At 39.8% G+C, this 18362-nt stretch overlaps 1 protein-coding gene across 5 annotated transcripts in view; it reads right to left on the reverse strand.

Moving 5' to 3' along the window:
• The window catches only part of PCDH9 (protocadherin 9), a 915728-nt gene that overhangs the window by 454033 nt on the left and 443333 nt on the right, over positions 1-18362 (reverse strand). The window lies entirely within an intron of this gene.

Below are 18362 nucleotides of genomic sequence, written 5' to 3' on the forward strand. Positions count from 1 at the left end.
TTCATAGAATCATAGAATATCAGGGTTGGAAGGGACCCCAGAAGGTCATCTAGTCCAACCCCCTGCTCGAAGCAGGACCAATTCCCAGTTAAATCATCCCAGCCAGGGCTTTGTCAAGCCTGACCTTAAAAACCTCTAAAGAAGGAGATTCTACCACCTCCCTAGGTAACGCATTCCAGTGTTTCACCACCCTCTTAGTGAAAAAGTTTTTCCTAATATCCAATCTAAACCTCCCCCACTGCAACTTGAGACCATTACTCCTCGTTCTGTCATCTGCTACCATTGAGAACAGTCTAGAGCCATCCTCTTTGGAACCCCCTTTCAGGTAGTTGAAAGCAGCTATCAAATCCCCCCTCATTCTTCTCTTCTGCAGGCTAAACAATCCCAGCTCCCTCAGCCTCTCCTCATAAGTCATGTGTTCCAGTCCCCTAATCATTTTTGTTGCCCTTCGCTGGACTCTCTCCAATTTATCCACATCCTTCTTGTAGTGTGGGGCCCAAAACTGGACACAGTACTCCAGATGAGGCCTCACCAATGTCGAATAGAGGGGAACGATCACGTCCCTCGATCTGCTTGCTATGCCCCTACTTATACATCCCAAAATGCCATTGGCCTTCTTGGCAACAAGGGCACACTGCTGACTGATCTCCAGCTTCTCGTCCACTGTCACCCCTAGGTCCTTTTCCGCAGAACTGCTGCCTAGCCATTCGGTCCCTAGTCTGTAGCTGTGCATTGGGTTCTTCCGTCCTAAGTGCAGGACCCTGCACTTATCCTTATTGAACCTCATCAGATATCTTTTGGCCCAATCCTCCAATTTGTCTAGGTCCTTCTGTATCCTATCCCTCCCCTCCAGCGTATCTACCACTCCTCCCAGTTTAGTATCATCCACAAATTTGCTGAGAGTGCAATCCACACCATCCTCCAGATCATTTATGAAGATATTGAACAAAACCGGCCCCAGGACCGACCCTTGGGGCACTCCACTTGATACCGGCTGCCAACTAGACATGGAGCCATTGATCACTACCCGTTGAGCCCGACAATCTAGCCAGCTTTCTACCCACCTTATAGTGCATTCATCCAGCCCATACTTCCTTAACTTGCTGACAAGAATACTGTGGGAGACCGTGTCAAAAGCTTTGCTAAAGTCAAGAAACAATACATCCACTGCTTTCCCTTCATCCACAGAACCAGTAATCTCATCATAAAAGGTGATTAGATTATTCAGGCATGACCTTCCCTTGGTGAATCCATGCTGGCTGTTCCTGATCACTTTCCTCCCATGCAAGTGCTTCAGGATTGATTCTTTGAGGACCTGCTCCATGATTTTTCCAGGGACTGAGGTGAGGCTGACTGGCCTGTAGTTCCCAGGATCCTCCTTCTTCCCTTTTTTAAAGATTGGCACTACATTAGCCTTTTTCCAGTCATCCGGGACTTCCCCGGTTCGCCACGAGTTTTCAAAGATAATGGCCAATGGCTCTGCAATCACAGCCGCCAATTCCTTCAGCACTCTCGGATGCAACTCGTCCGGCCCCATGGACTTGTGCACGTCCAGCTTTTCTAAATAGTCCCTAACCACCTCTATCTCCACAGAGGGCTGGCCATCTCTTCCCCATTTTGTGATGCCCAGCGCAGCAGTCTGGGAGCTGACCTTGTTAGTGAAGACAGAGGCAAAAAAAGCATTGAGTACATTAGCTTTTTCCATATCCACTGTCACTAGGTTGCCTCCCTCATTCAGTAAGGGGCCCACACTTTCCTTGGCTTTCTTCTTGTTGCCAACATACCTGAAGAAACCCTTCTTGTTACTCTTGACATCTCTGGCTAGCTGCAGCTCCAGGTGCGATTTGGCCCTCCTGATTTCATTCCTACATGCCCGAGCAATATTTTTATACTCTTCCCTGGTCATATGTCCAACCTTACACTTCTTGTAAGCTTCTTTTTTATGCTTAAGATCCGCTAGGATTTCACCAGTAAGCCAAGCTGGTCGCCTGCCATATTTACTATTCTTTCGACTCATTGGGATGGTTTGTCCCTGTAACCTCAACAGGGATTCCTTGAAATACAGCCAGGTCTCCTGGACTCCTTTCCCCTTCAAGTTAGTCCCCCAGGGGATCCTGGCCATCCGTTCCCTGAGGGAGTCGAAGTCTGCTTTCCTGAAGTCCAGGGTCCGTATCCTGCTGCTTACCTTTCTTCCCTGCGTCAGGATCCTGAACTCAACCAACTCATGGTCACTGCCTCCCAGATTCCCATCCACTTTTGCTTCCCCCACTAATTCTACCCGGTTTGTGAGCAGCAGGTCAAGAAAAGCGCCCCCCCAGTTGGCTCCTCTAGCACTTGCGCCAGGAAATTGTCCCCTACGCTTTCCAAAAACTTCCTGGATTGTCTATGCACCGCTGTATTGCTCTCCCAGCAGATATCAGGAAAATTAAAGTCACCCATGAGAATCAGGGCATGCGATCTAGTTCCTAGTGTTTTTTTTAGGACATCACATTATTTTCAACAGAACAGCACAAATGTTACAATGTCTGCAGTCTTAGATCAGCTTCATGGCCAGGAACACTCCAGGAGCTAAAAGGACATTTTTGGCCAGAGGGTTTTTATTTTTTTTTCTTTCCCCCATCCCCACAGCTGGAAGAAGATTGCAGAGCCAACACATTGTTTAAAACACAGAGAACATTAGTTCCCATTTTATTTTCCTATTTCACCTTTTCAGTTTCCTTCATAGAAAGAAAGATCACTTTCAGCATATTTCTCCCCACTTCCATTATCTCTACCAGTACACTCAAACAAAACGCACCATCTTCACAAACCCTGTCTGGTACCTATCTGTTACACCTATGTACTTCTCTTGCCTTTCAACTTAATCCACTTTAAAGAACACTGCTAATTCTCCCTCTCCAGCTGATCTTAATTTAAATGATCTTAGACAAAGATCTGAAAAAGGTGATTTACTTCTTTTTCAGGGCCTAGAGAAGTACAGTTTAACAGATTTAGTACCCTATGGATGTTGTAATTGTCACAAAGAATGATGTACTCCCAGAACAGTGGTACCAATATGTCATTTTGAAAATATGCCTCCAAGCATTCCACTGAAATTAATGGAGCATCATTAAACTGCTGTGGCTCTTAATCCTGTACTACACACCAGCACTCAAGGAGTTATTGATAAATTTCAGGATGTAAAGCGGTAACATTAGTCAATCAAAAATGAACACAAACTGACGTGTAGATTTAATAGTAGCCTGTGTTCCAGATTTTTACCATTAAACTTACCAATCTAATGGCTCAGATTCATTTATTTTTGGTTTTGTTTAGTTATCAAAGTACAGGTTGAGATGCTAAGATTAATATTACTCCTTTGGTTATACTCTATAGTGCCAAACAAGACACAGAAAATATCAGAGGTAATATAAGATATCATCATGATATAGATTTGGCTGTCTGGGTTTGAATATAACATTGAACACAAAAATATATACCTTTTTATAACCTCAGTTTTCCATACATCAGTGAATATTTATATTTCATTTATATACTCAGACTATTCAAGATGTCTTCAATTCTCAAAATGTTCCTTTAAATATAACAGGAGACTGAAATTTCTACAGCTCCTTGAATTTCTATTAGCTGTACACATAGGTAGTTTACCACCACATTTTTTAATAAAAAAAAGGCCATTCAATCATCCTATAGTTAATTGGTTGGACCAGGCTGCGTCCACCTGAATCATTTTTAATGGATTCTTCATTGATCAGATTGCTAAAACACACAAAGCAGAAGCCCAGAGCCAAGAATTTATGGCCTGAAATGACAGGTGCAAACCACGGAATGTACTACCATATGCTACAAATTAACAGCAAAGGTAAACAACTCAATTTGTTGCACAGACCCTGAAGATGCTCTTCCAAGCATCGAGATGGACAAAATGATCACCTGGGTGGCATAGCGACAGCTGTGGAGGCCTCCATTTAGTTGACAGAAGAATGTGTCAACCAATATGACAGCGTAAAATGGCAACATCCATTTCCTTAACAAGTAAAATAGCATAACAGCACTTTAAAGGTTTTAATTATTTTAAACCCAAAGTTTAATTCTGTAGACTTACTAATAAGCAAAGTGATTGCAAAGGAGCAGTAGTATATGAATAAAGAAATAAACAATTCAGAGTACCCCACCTTTTTGTCCTAGACTTCCTGTGTAATAAAATTCTTGCACACAGAAACACTACCATATTCTGTATTTTATTTTCAAAAGGTTGCCTCATGCCAACAGAGAAAGAAGAGAGAAATGTTTTAATAGTTCTTACCCCAGAAAAGGGACACAGATATTATAGTGCTGGGTGCCAGTACAATCATCTTAATGAGTAATTTGATAGGCTACAGAACAAACTTCCAGGGATCAGGCAAATCTAGAATGTGACCAATTTTAGGGAACGCTGTAAAACCTTCCTCTTCAAAAAGCCTTTCCACCATAAGAATGATGGTTGCAACACTGACAACCCTTTCAACCCCTACCAAAATATACCCTTTCCTCAAGCAGAACTTTGGGAGAAGCACTGGTAACTCCAGGAAGTGCATTATGGCCTTTGCTGTTGCTATTCATTTTATTTAAAAGGTGCTCAAATATTACCGTGATGAGCAGCAGTGTAGAACACTAAGATGGGTAACATTAGATTTTGTGCCTTCCTTCCAAGTCCAGAGGCAGAGATACTAGAGAACCTGGAGACAGAATGACTGAAAGTGAATGGACTTCCTGCCATATTCTCCCACACCTGGTTGCTCAATTACTGTCTGACTGACTCCAAAGGGAAGGAACTACCCATCATCCCTAATGGGGAGCCAACCCAAAGAAAATGCCTTAATAATGTTCTGGCTTCAATTGCTAGAGGAAGGATGCTCAACTCTTTTTTTTTTTTTTTTTACTAAAGCAGGACCTTGGTTTTTATCAAACAGCATATTAACATGAAGAGCTATTCACACATGATGCAAAGTATAACTACAATATTTTTTCTTCTTTTATCCTTGAGCTGTGATACTTCATTTCTTCAGTTTGTAAGGCAGGCAAAGCAACAGCACTGAACTGTGAACAGGACAATGCCATTTATTCAATAAATACTTAATTGTTTCAGCACACAAAAGTCTTCCTAATTTGACTCAGAAATCAGCCAAGCAGGAATGACATGCGTCCAACATCTCAGCACAATGCTAACAATTTTGCCTGTTGAATTAATAGGAATGAAACATGCCTGATTTCAGCAGTTGTTGGGAACAGCAGGGTCACTTCAGCAAGCATAAGGAGAGACTGCCACCCCTCAAATAGATGCATTCATATCAAACAATGCATTCTGACATTCCGTCTATAGTACCCTGGTCTTATGTTAACAATGATTACTCATATTGTTGATTGGCACTCAACAGCTCACTGTTCTATATATGTGTGCAGGCAAGATTGCTAAACTGCTCACTAAACAGAAATGTTATGTGGTCTAGGGAGAAAGGAAGTGGAATGGAGATCCCTGAAGAATTAAAATAACCACTAGTAAGTTGTGTTTCCCAATATGCAACCTTTTTAGCATTTATACCATTTTAACTGAGACCAGACACCACATCAATGTCACCTGGAGTTCCAAGGTCAGTATAACTTTGCATCCATGTGCTCATTTGATGATTACCTGTTCTGTTCATTTCCTCTGAAGCATCTGGCATCAGCCACTGTCGGAACATAGGATACTGGGCTAGATAGACAGTTGGTCTGACCCATTATGGCTGTTCTTATGTACTCATTACTTTGTCTGAATAGCTCAATCCAGTATAGCAAAAAAGACAATTGACTGTAAGAGCCTTTTAAATTGTTTGTTTGTAAAATGATGCATCACACAGATCTTGAAAATAAGTAGGACTAGAATGTTATGTTTACATGCTTTAGCCAAACTGGGTGGCTAATTAATTAACAGGTAAGTCATCAGACACCCTTTAATCTCTTATTCTGGTCACTAATTGTTGGCAAACCAATTCTCATTTTATCAATTTTTTTATTCAGAATTGTTCACCAAATAATACATTTTGATAATTCTTGGTCTTTACTTTGTGATCAGTTTGTCACAAGAGTTTAAAGTTCAAACTACTTAGACTGGACACATATATTATTTATGTTCTTCTTCTTTGGTTCCCTGATTAGATGAGTGTATTGGTAACTCTTCAAATTGGGTGTAGAAATTGTATACTTACCCACTATGCCAATACATTTGACTTTTGATAACTGAAAAACCTAGTCTGTGAATAAACATTCCAGAAATGATCTCATCAAAGCTTTGCTATAAGTAATTCAACACATTTTGAAGTAGACCGTTCTAAAAACATCTAAAAGCTACCTTCCCACACATCCTTGTGGATTTTGGTCTCTGTAAGTCTTGACAGCTGCTTAAGTCATTAATGTATCCTCATCAATATAATCATTACCCTAAGGCTGCCCTCTCTCTCAAATTCACAGTCTGCAATCCTGCTCACTTCAGTGCTTTGGGCAGATCAGCAGCTCAACCCTTTTTGCTTTGATGTGCATGTTCGGTACCACTGACCCCAAAATATGCAGGTCTAATGAATTGGCTTTAATGGGTTTTTTTTAACCCACTTAAATGTTTTTGTTTTAATTGGCTATACTGCCCTCTGTCCTGAACTACATTGAAAAGTTCACAACAAAGATGGTAATGTTCCCTTTCTAATTACTGCATAATGAACAAAGGTCTGACAGAGCAATTTCAGAGGTTAGGCTCTACAATTAGTAACCCTCTTTACATTTAAGGGAAAAAAATCCACCTACAGTCTTGCACATTCAATGTAATATAAGGAATTAACACCCAGAAGAAATTATTTTAAAAATATCTTAATTTGTTTTCAAATTTGTATAAATATGTCTGGTTATATGAAATTTACAGTTCTTTCTTTTCCCCTCTAATCTACTTGTAAGCAGTTTGCAATCTCCATTTTTCACACTCTCCCATAAGTGTACTTAACTTTCATGGATCACCTCTCTGGGGTTGAATTTAACTGAATTTCTTTGTTCACCTCCTGGGAGCATGTAAGGCAGAGAGGAAGGGGTCATACTATGTACTGGCAACCGGAAACCAATACGACATTTTAGAAAATAGTAAGGCCTTGTCTACATTAGACTTGTTTTTCCAAAATTTCCCACTGTGGCAACTCTATGGGTGTGTCATGGTTCCTCCCCCACTCTGAACTCTAGGGTACAGATGTGGGGACCTGCATGAAAAACCTCCTAAGTTTATCTTTACCAGCTTAGGTCAAAACTTCCCCAAGGTACAAAATATTACCCCCGTTATCCTTGGAATGGCCGCTACCACCACCAAACTAATACTGGTTACTGGGGAAGAGCTGTTTGGACGCATCCTTCCCCCCAAAATACTTCCCAAAACCTTGCACCCCACTTCCTGGACAAGGTTTGGTAAAAAGCCTCACCAATTTGCCTAGGTGACTACAGACCCAGACCCTTGGATCTTAAGAACAATGAACAATCCTCCCAACACTTGCACCCCCCCTTTCCTGGGAAATGTTGGATAAAAAGCCTCACCAATTTGCATAGGTGACCACAAACCCAAACCCTTGGATCTGAGAACAATGAAAAAGCATTCAGTGTTTTACAAGAAGACTTTTAATAAAAAATAGAAGTAAATAGAAATAAAGAAATCCCCCCTGTAAAATCAGGATGGTATATATCTTACAGGGTAATTAGATTCAAAAAACATAGAGAACCCCTCTAGGCAAAACCTTAAGTTACAAAAAAGATACACAGACAGAAATAGTTATTCTATTCAGCACAATTCTTTTCTCAGCCATTTAAAGAAATCATAATCTAACACATACCTAGCTAGATTACTTACTAAAAGTTCTAAGACTCCATTCCTGTTCTGTCCCCGGCCAAGACGACTACAGACAGACACAGACCCTTTGTTTCTCTCCCTCCTCCCAGCTTTTGAAAGTATCTTGTCTCCTCATTGGTCATTTTGGTCAGGTGCCAGCGAGGTTACCTTTAGCTTCTTAACCCTTTACAGGTGAGAGGAGCTTTCCCCTGGCCAGGAGGGATTTCAAAGGGGTTTACCCTTCCCTTTATATTTATGACAGGGTGCTAGCAGTGTAGTGTTCTCTAATCCAGAGAAGGAGCCAGCAGCTAGTCACATTTCATCCATACCTGCTAAGAACAATATTGTTAAAACACCAAACATTTTACACTAGTGCTTTCAAGATAGATCTGCAATTGTGGCAAGTAATGATGGAACACTATAGGATAAAAAGTCAGCAACCCCCAGGAACTTGACCAAAGTCCATTGAAGACAATGGTAACACTCCAATTGATTTAAATGGGCATTGGATCAGGCCCTATGTCAGGTCCATATTTGAGAGCTAAATTATAATGCTTGTCCTTCTCTAAGACCCTTCTGATTCCTCGAGTTTCATGAGCAATTAGGGGAATCTAGCAGTATATTTATCCATCCAATGTTGATGCATATATAAAACATAACATCACAACACAATGTCTAATGTAACAATAAGGTTACAAATGTATAAGCTACAAAGACAGGATTTGCTAAAGTTAAGATTCAATGAGCAAAATTAAGTCTGCCTTTTATGTTTGTGAATTTCAGTACAATCTCCAGTTACATGATCCTATACTATTTCTCAATAATAGAGTAAGGGCATACTTTTTTTCCCCTGCAAATATAGATACACATTTGTGCAATTTGCTGCCCCACTTCCATCTGGCTAAGAGGCCAATTTTAGAATTATATAATGGTTTTATTAAATTAACCCTTTGAAACTAACATGACCAAAGCTTCTTCTGTTATTGCTGATTAACTAGAAAATCATGACTTAGGGTCACAGAGGGTAAAAAAATATATGTTAACTGTGCTGGATATTTTCTGACCTCCTTTGAAGAAATCAAGAATCACATCTGCTGATTACTGACCTTCTGTTCAGTTAAAACTTGTAGGTGTCTGAATCTATTGAGCGAGAGAGGGAAAGGGGGACAATAAAAAGCAGCCTAACATGAGCTGATGCCTTCCAACAAAAATAAGCAGGACAAATAATTTTTATTTGAATGTCACTTTGAATGGGACAAAAGAGCACATGACAGATACCCAAATTTGCAGGAAACTACCTGCCCAGAGTATAGCCAGTGGACTTTTTTATTTATTTACTTTGTGGTGGTTGTTCAAACCAATATTAAAGTCACTTTCTATTTCCTACAGACAAAATAATTCAAATGCCAAAACCACTTTCACATACACACACATACACACTGAAGTCACAGATTACTAAAAACTATTATGGGTTGCGGGGGGGGGGGGGAGGAGGGGAGGGAGGATAATGAACTGATTTTAAACAGGAGATGTGGCACAGCCAGTCCGTTTAAATATCTACTGCCTCCCGCTTTGGAGAGAAATATCAGTGGAGAACCTTTCAGAGAACTCTCTTACGTTGGCCCATCAAGGGCAGGGTAGGACTTCTCTCCCACTCTTGCAGGAAAGGCAGTTGAATCCACCCACAAATTACATGAATCCCAAAGACCTATGCTTTCTCCCCCACATAGACTCCTTGGCTGCAAAGCTCTATAGGAGCTGCACTACTAGGGACTTCCCCTGGCCATAGCACCCACCATAATCCTGGAGAGCAGAAAAGAAAATCCAGTGCTCGGCTATATTATCTATTTTGACTAATATCCTCTGGCCCTGCCCCACCTCTTCCTTCCTTCAGTCTACTTGTCTTCACCCACTCCTCTGCAAGATGCTCTGGAGTGCTTGAACAGTGAGGTGACATGTACAGAAACAAAGAGGAGTTTCCCTCCATTCCTAATTCCTGGAGGGGATTTATCTGGCCCATCATTTACTTGCCTACGGAAGCTCAGAGTGATGCATTATCTGATTTCCTACCCAGTTTTCTGGGTGGACTGGATGAAGCAAAAGAAGATCAAGAGATTTATCCAGGGTTAGAAAATAGCCCAGTATTTTGGGATCAAAATGAAAATTTTCTTTGCACTGATGCCTTGTGCTCTAAAATAACATTGACCTGTTTATGATTTGTACCCTTGCTTGCTGTACAGACTATATCAGACCTGTTCTTTGTAGAGTAATTCTTTCCAGTGGCTATCCTATTATCAGCTTCCTTTGTGCTTTTGGAGCTGAACACCATGAGCAAATGATTTTTATTATTTTATTTAGACAATTAATCATCTTTTGTCATCAATCATCTATACTTATTATTGTTTCCAATCAGTAAGCTTTTCTATTTAGACACAAAGAATAATATGTACATTATATATTGCTCATGATAACAATCTGGCATTGGTGGCTAAACACCGACTACTCCCCAAATATTAAATTACGCAACCAATATTGGCCAATAGTTTAAACTATTAAACACAAATTAAACAAAAAGTGGATATAAAAATTGATGTAGTTGTAAAAGGAACTCATGTGACACTGGAAGAAAAGAGAAATCTATTCACTGAAGTCCCTTATGACAGATATAAGTACTGTAGATCACAGTCATTTGCTGGCTAAGTTCAACATTTTAAAAGACCACAGTTGATCACTTCTTTCCCAAGCATTCTGAGAATCATAGTTCCAGTGGATAAACAGTGTGATTTCTGGTGAAATACAAGGAAATATCACTGAGTACCCAAGAAAGGAGTAAGTACTGACAGAGGAAATATTACAGTTTTGTATCATATGTAGCGCAGCTGATGTATGTGGGAACGAGGAGCTACATTTCCAAGAATGTTCTGCTAATATTCTGTCTAATGGCTACTTGTATTTGGTCTGCTTGTCATTATGTAATTACTATTTAATGCTGCTTTTTAATGCAGTCATCAGAAAAGTAAGAGACTAAAAAAAAGTCACTTCTTAAGCATTGCAGAGGGTCTCAGCATCTTTTGTAATCTGACCATCCATTATTTAATAATTTTGTGACTTAGTAAAGAGGAATAAAAAGAAAAGAAAATCTAGTTTAAAATAATGCTGAAAAAATTAGGCTTAGGATATTATTCTTGCTTGACCCCATGTCATACAAATAAGACCAAATACTCTTTTCTTAGCATCATGTGTTCTACGTACATAACAGGTGACATACGAATACACAATTCCCAAAAAGCTTACTATCTACACTTTATCCAAATAAGGGTGACAAACAATCAAACATATGGATGAGAAAGGCTAAGTGATTACAGTTATACAGATACTCAGGAAGGGCTTGATCCACGGCTAATTGATCCACGGACTCTTTCCCTTGATTTCAGTAGACTTTTTTTGGCGGGGGGGCGGGTGGGTTAATGTGTATACAAATCTGGGTGATTCTGTGAAGGATTTTGGTTTGCATATTTTCTTTAATAAAAGTAATGGAAACTAAGGATGTAATTTTTTACTAATACGTTGTGAGGATCACAGAAGAAATCAGATTTAAGGGCCAGATCCTGCAAGCTGCAGGGCGCTTACTGGAAGGGTCAAAGTGTCATCTGCTCCTCTTCACTCCCTCTCCAACGCTCCTTCCCTTCCACCCAAATTATTCATTTTTTGCCATCTCCCCCACAGCAGACCCTAAACTGACAAGTGCCTCTGCAGGATATACAAAGAAGGGGACATGGAAATGGCATGTCACAGAGATGGCTCATTTCTTCCCCACCATTCCAAACAAAAAGAGGAGAGGTCCATACATAGAAGGTCCCTGCTGCATAGGAATCTGAAGTGGACAACCTAACCCGGTGGGACTGATTTTTGAAGTAAGGTAATTCTCAACATGCAAAAGAAAGGCAGGATCCACTGGCCCTTCAGTGAATAGATCATTGCATGAATCAGTAATTTTTACATGTGGTATATACTACTATAAATATTTTGGGTCGTATTATTAATATACATATTTATAGTGCTGTTTAAGCCTTTTAGAAAGTGTTAGCTGCCTAGGATGAAATGAAGTTCTGGACTCTAGGGTGTTTCATACATACAAGGGACATGTAACTTGTCTGTATTACAGGCTGTCCAATTCCTGTCACCATCCACAAAGGACATGATTGGCTTAATGGTTATAGATATAGAGGAGAAGACAACAAAACATCTGGTCAATAGTGAATAACTCTCTCTAATTAGAAGAGCAATACACTGCTACTGAGTGTGGAAGTGGCTTCTTTCAAGGAAGGTGCTAGGGGTCAGAGTGTTGGATCATATTAAAGAAGTTCTGTATTAAAATTACAAATGAGTTTGATTCCCCATAGTTTAAATTCCAGGGTATTACTAATTAAGAGGTCTCTTGGTTTTTGGTACTGTTTCTCTCCCTCTATGTGTGAAACTTGCAAGCTGCTAATTGTGTTAGTACATTCTAAGACAGAGTCTGTTCTCAAAGCAATTCTTTGTAACAACAACTACTCACACAGACAGAGACTCAAAGCAATACTCTGTAACAACAGAAACAGCACCCAGAGACTCCCCGCCCTTTTGTTGTATTCATCTCGCTTTGTTAACAGTTGTGATTAAAATAGAGATAGAGGATGTATGTGGATGGATGCTTGGTGTGGATACTAACTGAATGATCAGGGAGGTGCCAGCCTAAGAATCCAGTGTCCATCAGCTGAAGAAGACGTCAAGTGGAAATAACCAGAGGACCCCCGGAGGGCAGACTGGAATCCACCCAACAGCCTCAAGAATGGGAGAACCAAAGAACAAGATCTGGCAGCACGGAGCTGTCAGGAATGTGTCATCTGCTGAGTGATTCAGCAACAGCATGATAAAGCAATTCCCATAGACTGGCATAGGAAGAAATTCCTATAAAAATGGACTCTAGAAAGTGAGAACTTTGGGGTCTGATTCTGCAAACCAACTTCCAGGAGCATCAGATGAGCATCTGACAAGGCCCTGCTCCCTCCTCATGGCCAGTGGCCATGGCCAGTGGCTTGGCATGAGCAACTCTAAGGCTGGTAACTATGATAACAACCTTGCAGAACCTGTGTGTGTGTGTGTGTGTGTGTATGAATGAATGTGTGAATAAATATGAAATTGAATGGAATGTTATAGCTATAACTAACTGCTTACTATGATTCTTTCTGTATTCACAATAAATGTGGCATTTTGCCTTTTCCCCTTTAATAAGATCCTGCTGGTTTCTATTTTATTGGTATAACAAGAGGAGCATTATGGATAGAGGCAGCAGTGAAGTCATGGGATATACTGTGCTATCAGTAATAATGAATTAATCCTTCTTTAAATCTCTTTTATACTCAGTAATTTCTCTCTCACCAAACAAAGAAAAAGGAAAAGATCACTTCAGATCTAACTTTCTCCTTTATATGTATTTTATATCAACTTCCCTTAAAATATAAATTAATGTCTTTAGGGATTTAATAAACCACAATGGTAACTCAGAGGGTGCATAAAATGACAAATTCACCACTGATTTTCCCATTTTGCAAGATTAGACAAAAGATTAATGTGCAGTAATAAGAAAAAAGTTGAATGTTGAATAATGGCTTTAAAATATCAGAAGTATGCACAATCATACTTGATACATATTTACATTTAATTTTCATGCTTAAAGGACTTGCATTTTGCTCTCTACTCGGAACTTTAGTGCAAGCTCTGGGTAAAGAGCATCATCTTCATTAATCATCAACTAGCAATCAAACAAACAAGAAAATGTGAAGGTAGTATTCCCACCCTGCAGGGTTCCAGTAAAGGAAATAATAAAGTGAAATTTGAAAAATAAGATTGTTCTTCAGGAGGAACAGCTCTAATTAAAAAGGAGGCCCTAACAACTTCATGGATTAATTGGGAACCAACTGAGATAATTAGACCTTTGGGAGTATGATTACACCCATCATAAACTGCTTTTTTCACAACTACAGGTTAAGTGCTTAATGCTTTAATTGGGAGGAGCACTATACGGAAAGTAGAACTTGAACAGAAGAATTAATATTTGGTAAGGCAATCTCCTGAAATACTTTGGCATCATTAAAAGCCACATTATTCCATCCTGATCCCTCAACACAAGTGTGTAGGGTTCTTGGAGCCAAGCTGATAACTGTGGTTACAATTTGTACCAGTCAAAAAACTGTTTTGGCTATTATACCTTGACCTATAAACAAGAGGTAGGCTACTCTGTACATTAGTAGTTCAAATAACATCTTATACACTGTGACTACAGTTAAAATGGGTTGATATTTAACTATAAGGGGTAGCTTTTTCAGGCTCCCCCTTACATACACCTCACAGTAGTCACTAAAGGTATCTACTAAAATCTAATGGTCTTTTGCTGGAAATCTATTCCGAGGATGCTCATTCATATAAAGAAGTGAAGATAATCATATCCAGAGTCCAGGTAAATTATTGTAAATAATAACCACTTCTCACAATTGATGTGTGGTCTAATTTCACTTATATAATTTAAAATATAAATGATTCAATACTATACAAGTAGTTATGAGCCCTCGGTATCCAGCTGGTAGTCTGTAATTGTATGTTCATTAGACCACCTGGTAAGCACTGTAGAGAGCTTTATTACTACAGTAGGCTCTGTATATAAACCTGGTCAGATTTGCTGTTGCAATCACCCCTGTGTGCAACAAAAGCACCTGCAGGGGGAAGAGAAATGATGCTGCTATACACTTCTAAAACTCCTGCTGTCAGAACCTTTGCTAAGTTCTAATTTTCAAGGCAAAGTCCAAGCCCAAATTCTTTTTTTCTTATTTACATGCAGGAAAAAAATGAACAGTGTCAGTATTGTTTCCCTCACCTCCTCCTTAAGACTATCTCCATCATATTTTGTGTTTGAAATGTGTAAGTGTTTAAAAATATCATGAAATACATGGGCCTGATTTATCATTATGTTACTCTAGTTTTACATGAGTGTAACTCCACTGAAGTCACATTAAAAGAGGGGTAAAAAAGTGATCACGAATCATTCCAAAGTCTCCCATTTAGAATAGCACTTAATCACATGGGTAAGATAATTGTCTGGGTACACCACAAGAAGGACAGGAGACTTGTTATGGGTTTAATCAGGCCGCAACTTTATTATATAGATATCTGGAACTACTTGGCAGATAAAGTGTACAGTGCAGGCAAATCCATGCTTATTCAAATCAATTCTCCAGGGCTTCCACCAGCCCCCCTTTGTTTCTATCCAGGTCCCCCAGCCGACCCATGGCTTGGACCTTACCATCCACCACCCTCATAAGAGGGTTAGGGTGGGCTATGAGAACGGGGGTTGGGGGGTGGGGGTGGTGCGCGTTGGCTCCCTGCCCCCTCCCCTGTTCTGTTCTTTTATCCAGTACCTCCTTTTTAGTTCTTTACCAGGCCATTTATCTGGTCGAGCAGCAGTTTCACTTGCTAAATCACACCCCTTGTGTCCTACTTGTAATTTGCCTCTGCCTGCTCTTCCCTGCCTCTGGAACTGGGGACGGGTAACAGCCCCCTGTTTTCCCGAGCTCACCCTTCTCCGTGCCCCTGGAGCCATGCTGCTTCACAATCCTGTTTGCTGGCTTCCTCCCTGCGTGGAACAAAGAAACTTGCCCCACCCAAGTTTTGTACCTTTATGCACATTCCGGGGTGGGGGTTGGGGGAGTCACTGCTGCAAAGCTGACTACCGAGCACCTTTTTAACAGAGGTTTCTGACCTCCTTCCTCCCCCCCGCCCCAGCCCCGCCCCAACCACAAAGCAGAGCTGCCCTTCCTAGGTAAGCCCTGACAAACTCTGCACCACCTTAGTTGTGGTGCAGTCATTTACATCAATGAGACTTACACTCTCGCTTAATCAGGGCCTAAGTCTTTAACTGCATACTCACTTCATTCACATAATGCACTTTAAATTGTCTCAGACCAAATTCCTTATTTTAACATATTAAGTTACTGGATCTGAGATTTCAGATTCTGTATAGGCCTCATCTGTGTAATGACTGCATGCATCAGACTTAGTCAATAAACTGCTATGGCCCATGGGGATTTGTTTTAGGCATTCCAGTTTACTGTGTTTGAGGAGGATAAGCGTAAACATGGTTGATTATGATGGCAACTGATTTAGAATTTGATCCTTGTAAGTAAGAGCTCCGTGACTCACTAGCTCTCTTGGAAGACGTATTCCCCACTGCACAGCTTCTAAATGTCCCTCACACTACTGGAGAAATCACAAAAAAACACTGTTAAACTATTTATCAGTGCATTGCATTAGAAGCCAGGATTGTCAGTTGCTTCTAACTACTTCTGGATGCCTTCTGGATGCCGTTACTAATGAACCAATAGCTATCAGCATGACTTTTGCTATAATACTGTTACATTAATTAGTTTGAATCAGCTGTTCAAATGGGTTGGCTAAAAGAGACGTCTGCCTAAAATAAAATATAGAAAAAAAAACACAAATGTTATTATTTTAGTCCTTTAAATGTAACTGATTACAATAACGATACCTGGAGCATTTTGGATTAGGAAAACATTAGGCTCTATATAAAACTCCTGTTTATCTTCCCTATAGAAATGTTTGGCCAAATTCTCCTCTCAGTTACACAGTGCAACCCTATTGATATAAATGGGTTACACCAGTGTAACTAATGGGTGAATTTGTCCCCATCATACTAAAGTCAATAGTTCAAAATCAAAAGTTGTTCTCTCAACTGTGGTATACACCAATATCCTCTCTTAGGCTCTGCCCTGACACAAACTCCAACAGGATCACATACCCCTAAAAGAATTAGAATTAACATTTTGGTACTAAGAGGCAACAGGGACTTACCTACAACATTGCTTACATTAATTCCTTTTATTATCTACTGTAAAGTACTTCCCTGGAGTACTTCAGTCATATACCTCGCATGGAATGAGAAAGTTCTCTCTATATTAGTCAATTACAGCAGCCAACATATGAATCACCAAGTATTCACACAACTTAGTGGAAAGACACCTTATAATGAGTAGGCTATCCCTGAGTGAGTCACTGTATGTGCATATGACAAGATGAAGATGACATACCTTAAGCAGATGGGAGAAAGTGGGGTGGGGAAGTGATGTAGCTATTTTTTTCCTATGCATTATTACGCTTTGCTCTTAAGAAAAATCAGCAAAATTTAAAATATGTTTAATAGAATGAACCAATCCTCTACAACTGGACAGACTGAAGTTGGAACTCCAAACACAGTTTATGAGTTCAAAAAATATTATGTATATATTTTGGTGACACTCATTTTATATAGGAAACAGCTGTATTTATCATGTTTAAGTCAGGTACCAACACTAGGGCTTTGTTCATCCCAGGGTTACATCACATATCCCTTGAGGGGACTCACAATGCACCAAGTGACGTATTGTTGTTATCACCATAAGCACTAAAATGAAACATATTCAACCAAACAGTACTCAGTGGACCACAACTCTATTGTGTATAATTACAATAGTTTTTTCCCACTATTTAATCTGTGTTCATATTTACACAGATTCATCCAGGGAGGTTTGTTATAACGTTTAAACAAATGTATCTTGTCTCTTTGAGTAAATCTAACTCAAACTATTACTTTTCTCCATGAGCAGCTAGCTTACTTCCTGTATTGCCCTTCCTGTATTAAAATGGGATATTATTTTCAGAGTATGACATTGCAATCCGGTATAAATTATCAATTACTATTTGCATTATAATTAAAGTCTTGGTTTTTTTTGCCGATTACTGTAAATGTATTGACAAAAGCAAGGGTCTTTTAAGCTATACCCAAACCCTTTGCTGCTCAAAATTTATGAATTATGACAGCTTACACAGCACTGTTTGCACCTACGGTTTAGCAAAAAACTCATCTAAAGATATAAGGCCAATTTCTACGCTCAGTTATGCTTGTGTAAAGCCAGAATAACTCCACGGAACCAACCCCCCGCCCCCATTCAAAGGAACTCCCTGCAGGCATAAGTGTGAATCGTTTTGCAGGATAAGAGCCCCACCTATGTATTTTGGTTGCTCAGAAAATAGTAATCATGCCTTGAGACCAGAGGCTAAGGTTCAGAAGCAACCCTAAAATATACGCTCCTTGGCCCTGTAGGATGAAATTATCTCACAGAAGGTTGGCTCTCCAAAGGTAAATAATATTTTCTCAGTAAATTACACCTTCTGCCATCTATTTAGAAACTGTGATAACTCCTACTAGCCTGAGAATATTATCTCCATAACACTACTGTGACACACAAAACCTGCGAGAAGATTTCTGTGCAAGAAAGTATGTCTGCATTTGTATGCACATAAAGAGCAAGATATGTGTGACCACATTTATTCAAAGAAAACTATGTAGAGTATATAAGCCAAGGGGGATCATGCACACACCACCTCCTTCCCTCTTCAC

This window comes from Lepidochelys olivacea (assembly GCF_965140295.1).
Source record: "Lepidochelys olivacea isolate rLepOli2 genome assembly, chromosome: 1".
NCBI classification, from domain to species: domain Eukaryota; kingdom Metazoa; phylum Chordata; order Testudines; family Cheloniidae; genus Lepidochelys; species Lepidochelys olivacea.